This window comes from Belonocnema kinseyi, chromosome 6 (assembly GCF_010883055.1).
Source record: "Belonocnema kinseyi isolate 2016_QV_RU_SX_M_011 chromosome 6, B_treatae_v1, whole genome shotgun sequence".
Lineage (NCBI taxonomy): Eukaryota > Metazoa > Arthropoda > Insecta > Hymenoptera > Cynipidae > Belonocnema > Belonocnema kinseyi.
In genome coordinates this window covers 29,830,540-29,841,558 of record NC_046662.1, presented here as the reverse complement: position 1 = coordinate 29,841,558, position 11,019 = coordinate 29,830,540, and the positions used below count along the sequence as shown (strand labels likewise).

Genomic DNA, 11,019 nt, shown 5'->3' with positions numbered 1-11,019 from the left:
ATTAATAAATCCGAAAGTACGAATTTTGACGTAACTGAAGTTTGCAACTAATTTTTGTTTTACCTGTCACCAGATGCAAATAATCACTAAAAGAAATTTTCGAAATTTTATAATTTCGTTTATAAACGTTGCAAACATCAGTCACATGACTTTTAAACAACAAAAACATCGTTTTCTGCAAAGTAATTGAACTTACAACTAAAAAAATGAACTTCCAACCATAAACATCAATTTTCTACAAAAAAATACATGAATTTTGAACAAAAATCAATTTTATCCAAAAGTGCAATAGTTAAATTTTGAGTTAAAAAATTAATTTTCAAGAAACTAAAGGTATTCAACTAGAAAAGAATACTTTCAACAGAATTGAATAATTATTTTAATAATTTAACAATTAATCATTCATTTCATTATCATTCAATTATTAAGTAATTGTTGAAAAATTCTAATGTCAAGTTTCTCTATCAGAAAAGATTGAGTTCTTGGAGCCTACAGCCTCGCTCATCACATCTGCTCAAGATGTGATTTCGAGTCAGGTTTTTGGGTTACTTATATTTTGCATATAAATAATTGAAATTACCCATTTTTTAAAGAATAAATTGAACTAATTTTCTAAAAAAATCAACTACACTGGTCTGGAAGCAAGAAATCGTTACGTCTAAAACTAGACGTAATTCATATTTAATTAAAACTTTCATTGTCTCGTGCCAGAAGTGACTATGATATAATGTAGGTCGGACCATATCACTGGAACTTAGAGCAAGCTTCTATAACGTAACAACTGTTCAGAATTGAAGCTCAAGTTAGAATGCGGCTAAAGTTTCCAACATTATCCAAACGAAAGATGAAAATACACCTCAAGAGACATTTGTGGTGAAATAAATCAAAAAGAATGAAATATATACATCCTTACAATTTTTCAAGGACAGAGACACCTTAACTGGCTTAACATCCAACAATGGCACAAAAATAGAAACTTGAGTCAACATCTTGGACAGAATCTTTCAATGTTAGATCTTAGAAATCAGTACGTTTTTCTCAGTATACTCGGTATGTCTTCCAAGAGTATGAATTCATAGAAACTTGACACATTTGCTAATAAAATAAAAAATTATTAAATGCGAGATGAAATGCCACTACGCGAAATACCTCCTTTCGACTATGAGCTTGAATAAACATTCCAATCCAAAGTAAAGATATTCAAAATGGTTTTTATTCTAGTGTTAGAAATGGTTCTTTTTACAAAAGAACCGACCGAAGCGATCCCTTATTTAAATGGCGTAAGAATATTACGTACCCTCTGAATAAACATACTTTGCGTAATCCTTAATGCCAGTATTTTGTCAGGTATTCAGAGTGTAAGAATATGTATAGATGTATTGCAAATAGAACATTGCTCTTTTTCTATCTATTAAGTAACTGCAAATTCCAAAGACTAAATATGAATATTTCCGTTTATAGTACGTACATAACAATACAATAAATTTCACATGAAATAATTAATAAAGCCATTTGTGTAAACAAAAAGTTGTCAAATGTTTCTCCTTTATTGTGCAATGCTTTGATCAGATCAAAATTTGACAACTTGGGAATCACACCCAGCAAAACGTTTCTTTAAGTCAAACAAATATTCCGTCGAAACCTATACAAAAGATAGAATTTGTGTCATTCAAATATGATTTTAACAATGGTGTTTGAATCAAACAAATGTTATTTTAAACAATCAAATATTTGTATATAAAAGAAAGAATTTGTTTCCTTTAAATAATACGTAACAAAGAAAGATTATATAATAATTGATGTACACATATTAGGCTAATCTGTAGATAAAGATGTAAAAATAAATTATCTCGAACTTGGGGTTTAAAATTAGGATGGTATAATTAATGTTATCACGGTTCTAGGATGACGTAGGCAGATTGTAATTGTACTATTTTTGAGGTTAACCGCATGTTGGTTGCGACCTTTGAAGGCCGTTGTGAGAAAATATAAACATGACGCTATCAATTCGATACGATTTTAAAGCAGAATTTAATTATTCACGCTCTTATCTTAATACCACTTTTTCGACTTTTTATCTTTAATGATAACCAGGAAAAATATTATTAAAGCCTGTAAATGTGCTTTTGAAGAAACCGTCCTTGATTTAAATTAATATTTATATGCGAATGTATCCTTTCTACATACTAAGATTCGTTTATCATAACTCAATATATACATTAAGGCTTCACTCGTATGAGCTTAAGATTCCAAATCCTTAATATACTGAATGTCTTTCGCAAATATTCTTTTTCCAGGGAATAAGTAATTGTTCCAAATGGCAAAGCACTTTAGAAACGTGTTCTCCGTAATACTTCGGAATAAACCACACGACGGATGATGAAGTGCATTTGGTTAATTGTTCTACATTACACATTCAGCTACCCATCAACCATTCATTTTGGATCAATATTGATTTACAGCTCTTTGCCCCTTGATGCCCCAATAATAATTAGTCTTGGTGGAAAATTTATCTCGTCAAATATACTGACAAATTTCACAATTCCAAGTCAATCAATTACTATACTAAATAAGTTAACCGTTCGAATTTTCAAACTATTATTGTATTATACTTCCGAAACATTCGCATTTAGGTTTTGTGCATTTCAAAACTAAGAAAAAAAAAGATGTATAATAATTTAATTCCGCATCAAAAAGGGACACGGCCACTAAAATATCAATTAGGAGACAAATAAAAACTGAATGAATAAATCTAAATATGAAATAAGAATTACATGGATTCTATACATTTTTTATCAATTTTTTCATATTGTTTTATGGACTTTTTAATCAAAATTGATTTTCATTTTATCTGAAATATATTTTTTAAATTAGTTAGATCTCTATTCGATAATCTTCATATTTTGTAATCAATTTTAACATTAATTAGACATTATTGATATACTTTTTATTACAGAATTCAATAGAGAATATTTATAAAATATACTTTATGTGTACTTAGTTTCATTTTAACAAAAACACAACCTTTATGATAAACAGCTTGAATTTATACGCTTTTTTGAAATTTAGGTTCTTAACTTTTTCTGGTAAATTAAAAAGAGTTAAAATTTTTTAAAAGACTTGTGAGTTATGGAATATGGAATTTTTGAAATAAAATAAAAATTCTGAGTTGGAACATCAGACAATTTTTGGTCGTCATAATTACAATTCTGATTTGGAACAGAAAATTTTGTAAAAGAATTCTAATTCTAAACTTGAAAAGTAATTTCTTTTTAAATTCCTTTACTTTTACATTAGAATTAAAACTCTTTTCCAAAATATGGTAACTCTCTTCTTCCAAAATTTTGTTCTGATTTGAAACTGGAATTATTTAACTTCCCTTCATCTCAATCTAAATTCAAGTTCAATTCCAAAATTCCTGTTCCATGTCAAAAATTCCCTGTTTGAAGCCAATAAATTATCATTCTTAAAGAAAAACCCATGTTCCTGTTACAATGTGAACTAAAATAAAACTTATAATTCTTGATGGAAATTCTCAGTTCTATCTCAGAATTAGAATTTTTTTTAAATTACCTTCTTCAAAGTTAAACTCATCCAAAAATTAAGTAATTTTCAACAAAATAGTTGAATCCTCAACCCGGAAACATTAAATTTCAACAAGCTGCATAGTTAAAAGTTGAAAAATTTGACTAAAGGAGACGAACTTTTGACAAAGTTGTTTCTAACCAGATTAATTTTCTAACATAAAAGAGGAATTTTCAACGAAAAAAGTAACATTCTCAACCATAGATATTAATTTTGAACTAAAATTATGAATCTTCAACAACAAAAATTGAATAAAAAAAGTATGTAATTTAACTGTTAACTAAGTAGATGACTTTTCATCCAAAACACATTGACTTTTGCCAAAAAAAGCATATTATTTCAAATCGAGAACAGTTAAATTCATAAAAAAAGAGGAACTTTCAAGAAAGTATTTGAGTTCTAAACAAGAGGTAAATTTTCAACAAGATAGTGGTATTTTTAACCAAAAAAGATAACATTTCTATCAAAAGAGACAAATTTTCAAAAATCCTTCAAACTGAATCGAAGTATTCCTAAAACTTTGCAAAATATTTATAAATATTTTAAAAAATGTAATTGAAAAAAGAAGAAGAAAACATTAAAATTTTTCCAGGAATGTAAAAAACGGATGTTTCTCTTGAAAACTTTCTCAATTCTTAAAAAGCTTCGCACTTTTTATTCGAAATTGTTAAAAATGTAACGTTTGGTTTCAATTTTTTTTAAAATCTTTACAAATTTTAAACTAGTTTGTGCCTTTTTAAAATTTCTAAATAACTCTTAAATTTATTCGAATATTTTCTAAAATTGTTTTAATCTTGCATAATTGAACAATTTCCCTTTAAAATCATTTACATTCTAATTATGCGTTTTAGAAAATTATTAAAAATCTATCCACGAATCTTCAGAAATGTTGTTTGATTCTCTTGCAACCTTTCAAAATTCTTAAAAGGGTTCTGTTTTTTGAATTCTTTAAAAACCTACATTTTAAAAATCTGTTTCAAGATTTAAATTATTTCAGAATCTTTTGAAACTTCTGCATATCGCTTGAAATAAATCAGATGTTTAAAAATTGGTTAAACACGTAAAATTAGAAACAATGTCTTCAACTCTGCAAAATTCCTTTTCAACCTGTTTTGAAATCTTAAAAGTATGAAATTAATAATTTTTAAAAACAAAGCATGAATCATGAAAAATTGTCCCAGAAATCTTATTGTCGACATTAAAAAAATCATTAAAAATAAAAATTAAAAAATCATTTTAAATGAAAATTTTCTTTTATCCACAATGTTTAGAAACATTTGGAAATAAATATCACCACGAAATAAAATTACTTATTTGAAAATTCATAACCTGTTCGTAATGAATAGATAAATAAACTGCAAAAAAGCAATAAGTCACCTTTACGTACCTGAAGTTCTGAACGTTCAAAACCGAAATATTCTTTTCCACTATTTCATCTATAAGTATTGTTGCTGCTACACTTTAAAATATTGACTATAATTTATCTGTAATATAAATAAATGACTATTGTAGCACTGCTTCTAGTTTAAAAATCAATAAGTAAAAAACACGGTTTACTGACCGTTCAAAACTTCAAGCAAATTATTCACGCAATGTCGCAACCAAGGTTTTGAACAACAATCTCGCGATACCGTTACACCACTTTTTATTTTGAAATATGAATAAACTATTAAAAATATAAAATGTTTACATACCTATGCAAAAAACGTTGTATCCTCTTAACGAGAAAGACCAGCTATCCTTATATCGTGTTGGGGAAACAATGAATGGAAATAAGTTACACTTTCCCCTAGAATGTCGCGAAGGACCCCCGTTGATCTACAAAACTTTTAACGTGCCACACACGGCTCTTCCAAAAATGTCTTTCTCGTTTCCTCGCACACACACTGACAATCACTCGGTTCCCTTCTCACTCGAAATCTACTTCACTATCTATCTCACTCCTTCATCCTCTATTCCTCTAATTCACTTTGTCGTAGGACGTGTCAACTGCCCTCGTGGTGGTCGCTGCACTGGTCCACTGTTGAACAAAACATTCACTGAATATATCACCAACTACACGTTATTTTCTCCGCCCTCGCTAATTCTCGCCATCTTTCTGATTCTCCACACTCCACTCTCTCTCTCTCTGTCACTCTTCAAATGACAACCAGAAGGATCCGCTAAAATCGAAATCATGAGTTTGATAGGTTAGATTTTCAAAATTCCCGCCAAAGATATTCAAAAAAATTTGGGAGATCGATTTCAGGTAGGAAAAGGAGCGTGACACGATCGATGGAGAGGTGAGCTTCGGTCAATTTCTCTCGCGTCAACTCGTTGTGAATTCCTGGGTTGAAAATTATAGTGAGCCAGTATGGCGCCGATATTTCGCCCCTTTTCTCCTTCGAGGTCACGCACGGGATCGTCCTACGAATCGAGAGACCGGTCTGGTGGTCGATCGACTCCGATAACAAGGCTTCCTTGAAGCTTGGACCGTCTGAGATGAGAACGGAGCACCGGTTGCTTCCAATTCCTCGAATGTTATGATCGTTGACAGCTCAAGGTTAGGGAGAAAAGGTGTGATAAAGGATGATACAATTACTCATCGAAATTTCTAATTTTCGAGGAATATTTTAGTTCCGAAGAAATCGAACTCGAAAAGGACTCCCCCTCGAAAGCGCCGCGATCGCAGAGGGCGAAGGGCACGAGAAGGAGTGGGCGTTTGAGGGAATGACAGAGACAGCTGGAGGTGCCGAGGTGCAGAAAGAGAGAAAGAGAAAACGGAGAAGATAACCAAGAAAACTGACTTGAGGTGAGGCTTGTACCTCCCACACAAGTCACACCAAACACTATCACTCAGTGGCGTCTGCTTACCACCACTTTTCTGCCGAAATTCTTTCCTGAGGTCGTTCCTTGACTTCGTCCTTTCGCGATGTACCGGCGAGCACGAGCAGTGTCGGCGACGGCGCGCATTCCCGGCACAAAATGGCGATCGAAGTGACAGTTCGCGGTGCCGGAATTTTTGCAGACGAAGATCCAAATCTTTTCTGGAGATTCGAGCTCACCTGGAGAAGATCTTCTGTCCCGATACGCACATATAAAACTGATATTCCGGGGTTGTTGGCGATGAGATGGTACGAGCTGTTTGCGTCGCCAAACGCGTCAACACCACCCTACCGATAGTTCTACTTGCCCGGACTCCCCGGACTCACTGGGCTCCGGCGCTACACCGCACTTGCGCGACGTAGGTTATCCCCACTTTGTCGAGCCAGAACCAGGGAAGGCGGCGGTCATTTAGAGCCTGAGGTTTAGTTTAACTTGTTTGTTTTACGCCCCGTTTATTATCCTTTCTTTAAAAATTGAAGTCACGAGATTCTTTTTTTTATATCTTACCGAGAAAAATTGATGAGTCGAAATTATCGACAATCTCGCACTCATTGTTGTTGGATATCTGATTGGTTGCACACTGCGTGAATATGCCTTTCAGTGGCTCTTTTCAGTTTGTGCTTTTGTATTTTCTCGAATATTGTTAAGTATTTACAAACATTTCAAATGATTTCCTAAAATTTCGAAGATTTCAAACCAAATTTTTTCAATTTGGCAAGAACACGATTTTTTAGATAAAATTTGATAAGTTGAAGAAAGATCAAAAGTTCAGAAGTAAATAAATAAATTTAAAAGAAAAGATACATTTTTCAATATTTTGAACCAAAAATTTATTAGCTTTTTAATTTTTTCAAGGGATTTGAGAGAATAATAAAATTTGCTAAAATTTCTCAGAAAATTTTTACGATTTTTTGTTTTGCAACATTTATTTTAAGAGAATAATTAAAGAGATTAAATTTTTTAAATATATTTAAAATGATCGAAAAAGAATCTGGAACACTTGAAGACATTTTTTTTTAATTTCGTGGAAATTTTTCGAAATTTTAGAAAAAATCGAATCATTTTAAATGATATTTATTAATTAGAAGATTTTTTAAAATTTGAAATAAAATGTAAATTTTTGAAGATTATGAACAAAAATTCAAAAGCTTTGCAGGAATTTTTGAAGATATAGAGAGAATCACAAAATTTTCTTAAGATTTTTCGGAAAGCTTTTCATATTTTTTTATTCTCCAACATTTGTTTGACGAGAATAATTAAAAACATTTGAAAACATTCCACAATTTTAACAAAATTATCAGAAAAGAATATAAAAAATTTTAAAGCAATTTTTCTAATTTTGCAGACGCTTTTCAGAATGTTAGGGAGAAATATTATTTATTTAAAAAGATATTCATTATTTACAAGTTTTTAAAACATTTCATACAAAATGTTGATTTTTGAAGATTTTCAACAAAAATTTAAAAGCATTTTAAGAATGTTTAAAGATATTTAGAGAATAACAAAATGTCTTAAGATTTCTGGGAATTTTTTTAACGATTGTTTATTTTTTAATATCTATTTTAATGAGAATAACTAAAAAAGTGATTTGAACATTCAAAACAGTTCCAAAATTATGAAAAAAGAATATAAAAGATTTGAAATTTTTCAAAATTTTAGGAAAAAATCGAATTATTTCAAATGACATTTATTAACCAGAAGATTTTTTTAAATTTCAAACAAAATGTAGATTTTTGAAGATTTTTAACAAAAATTTTAAAGCCTTTTACTTTCCAACATTTGTTTGAAGAAAATAATTAAAAAGATTTTAAAAAATTCAAAAATTTGCCAAAAATTATCAAAAAAGAATCTAAAAAATTTGAAAGCAATTTTTCTAATTTTGCAAAATTTTTTCAAAATTTTAGAAAAAAATCTAATCTTTAAAAAAGATATTTATTATTTAGAATTTTTTTAAAAAATTCAAACGAAAAATCGATTTTTAAACATTTTGAACAAGAATTTAAAATCTTTTTAAGAATTTTGAAATATTTCAAGAGAATAAACAAATTTCCTAAGATTTCGCGAAAATTAAAAAGAGAATAGTTTCGAAAATTATCAAAAAAGGATCTGGAAGATTCAAAATCATTTTTTTTTATTTTTAACGAAATTGTTCAACATTTTAGAAAAGATTCGAATCATGTCAAAAAATATTGATTATTTTTCATTTTTTAATACATTTAAAAAAAGGAGATGTCTACCAATTTGCAGGAATTTATAGAAATTTCAGTCATTTACGATAATTTTACAGGTAAATATGGTGACTTACCATAAATTACCAAATCTTCAAATAAACAAATTTTCAAAAATTTCCGGACATTTTTGAAATTTTTTGGTGATTTCTGGTAACATTAGTTACATTATGGTAACTTAAGTTAAATTAATAAATTTCCCAAAATTCTATTTAAAAATGTGTATAAATTTGTGAATAATTATGTAAATTTACGGTCTTTTATGGTAATTTTACAGGTAAATATGGTAACTTACTATAAATTATTCAAAATTCAATTTTACCTACAATTTTTTTCCAAATTTTTTTTTTTAGAATTGATACTTGTTAAATAACAGATGCATGAAAGCAGATACGTAAACATGTAAAGATAAGAGTTTGCAATCTAAAAAAGTTAAATGAGAAATGTCTTTTGTTGTTTTACGATATCTTTAATCGTTTTCGAGAAAAATTCAAAAATTAAATTTTTAGGAAAAAAAATTTTCCCGGCCTCAAAAATAGTTTAGCCCGCACGGCCCACACTAATAATACACGTTAAATCCTGTAAAATAAACAAATAAAATCTGAGACATTTTTTGGACACTTATTCGGCATATCTGAAATCTTTAAATATCATTTTGAATTTTCTCGAGAAACCTAAAAAAACAAAAAACAAAGAAAGTTAAGAAACAAATGGTTATTCGAAATTTTAGTTTTATATTAAAAATAATTTCTCTCCTCATATTATAATTTACCTACAACTCTTTTGTCTTCACTGAAAACCCATCTTTGGTTTAACATTCCCCTTTGTGATTTAAAAATTCATTTCTTTTCGTAGTAATTTAATTATTTAATCCTTTTTTGAAGTGCAATTGCAACTGCTTGTTTTAAAATTAAATTTCTTTGGGTAAGAAATTAACTCTTTTGTTTAAAATTCGTCTTTTTTTGATAAATTGTGGAATTTTAGGGAATTCATTTTTTTATTATTTTAAATTAATCGTCTTAGGTGAAAATTCGAGTAAGTTAAAGAGATATTTTGAAGTTTTGAAAAAGTTGAAATCTTTCTGAAGATTTCGAACAGGAAATTTAGACGCGTTTTGGCAACTTTAAAAGGTTTCAACAAAGTACACAAATTTTCTAAAGATTCCTGGAAAAATATGTATAAATCATTTTTATCATAAAAAATTAATTTTAGGAGACTATTTACAAAGATTTGCGCGATATCATTTTCAAAAAGTAGAGAAAACAAATCTCCTTGAACTAAAATAAATGATTATTTAAATGAACAAGAAAACGATTGTTTTTCTATTTTTTTTCAGAAACCTTTCAACCTTTTTTGACATAAATTATTGTTTTTTCATGAAATTCTCCTCGTTGAGAATTTACCTTTTTTTGGTTGAAAATTTAGCTTTGCCAATGAATTTGGATTTTCCTAAGAATCTTAGCAAAATCACATTTATAGAAAAACAAATTAACATATAAACCTAAAAGATGTAGTTATTCGAAAATCTTCAAAAATTCTTTCAAAACAGGGGAAATAGGGTGATTTTTCATAAAATAGGGTAGTAATAGGGAGAAAATTCTTTAAATGAAAGTAACGTAGATTCAACAAAATAACAAAATTTTCTACCAATTGTTTAATCAACATTAATTTTCTATAAAAAAGCGAGTTTTCAAGAAAATATGAATTTTTAACTAAAAAAGAGCAATTTTCAACCAATAATAGAATAGTTGAATTTTCAATTAAACAAGTTTATTTCATAAAAATGTAACCGATAAAGTTGAATTCTCAAGGAGATGATAGAGTTTTTAAGCTAAAAAAAAAAATTTTCTAACAAAAATAAAATAGTTGATTTAAAGTTTAAAAAATAATAATTTGCATCCAAATAGTTGAATTTTGAGCAAAAAAGTTGATTTTCAATCAAAGCATATAAGCTTTGAACCAAGAAAGATTACTTCTCAGCCAAAAAATAAGATTAAGTTTTAGTGCATAAGCAAAAATTTTATATCCAAAACATAGATATTCAACAAAATAAATAAATTTTCAACAAAATTGTTGAATTTTTAATCAAGAAATATGATATTTCTACCAAATAGTTGAATTTTCATGCTAAGAAGTCAATTTTTTTAGAACACAGTAGAATTTTCAACCAGAAAAAGATGACATTTCTAACAAAAAATAAAGATAACTTTTCAATGCCCAAAGATGATAGTGCAAAAAAAAAGTTTAATTTTCTACCAAAAAATACCTTCTTACAAAATAGTTCGATTTTCGTTCGAATAGTTATTTAATTAACTTTACGATTACGTCAAATGTAGCACTA

The 11,019-nt window shown here is 28.6% G+C and overlaps 1 protein-coding gene across 2 annotated transcripts in view; it reads right to left on the bottom strand.

Moving 5' to 3' along the window:
- Positions 1-6,890, bottom strand: part of LOC117174186 (plexin-A4) — a 599,034-nt gene extending 592,144 nt beyond the window's left edge. For both annotated transcript variants that reach the window (XM_033363033.1, XM_033363035.1), the window contains exons 1-2: positions 6,439-6,890; positions 5,280-5,605 (exon numbers count right to left, since the gene is read on the bottom strand). The gene's annotated coding sequence lies outside the window, so the exon portion shown is untranslated. The remainder of the gene's footprint in view (positions 1-5,279; positions 5,606-6,438) is intronic.
- Positions 6,891-11,019: the final 4,129 nt, after the last annotated feature.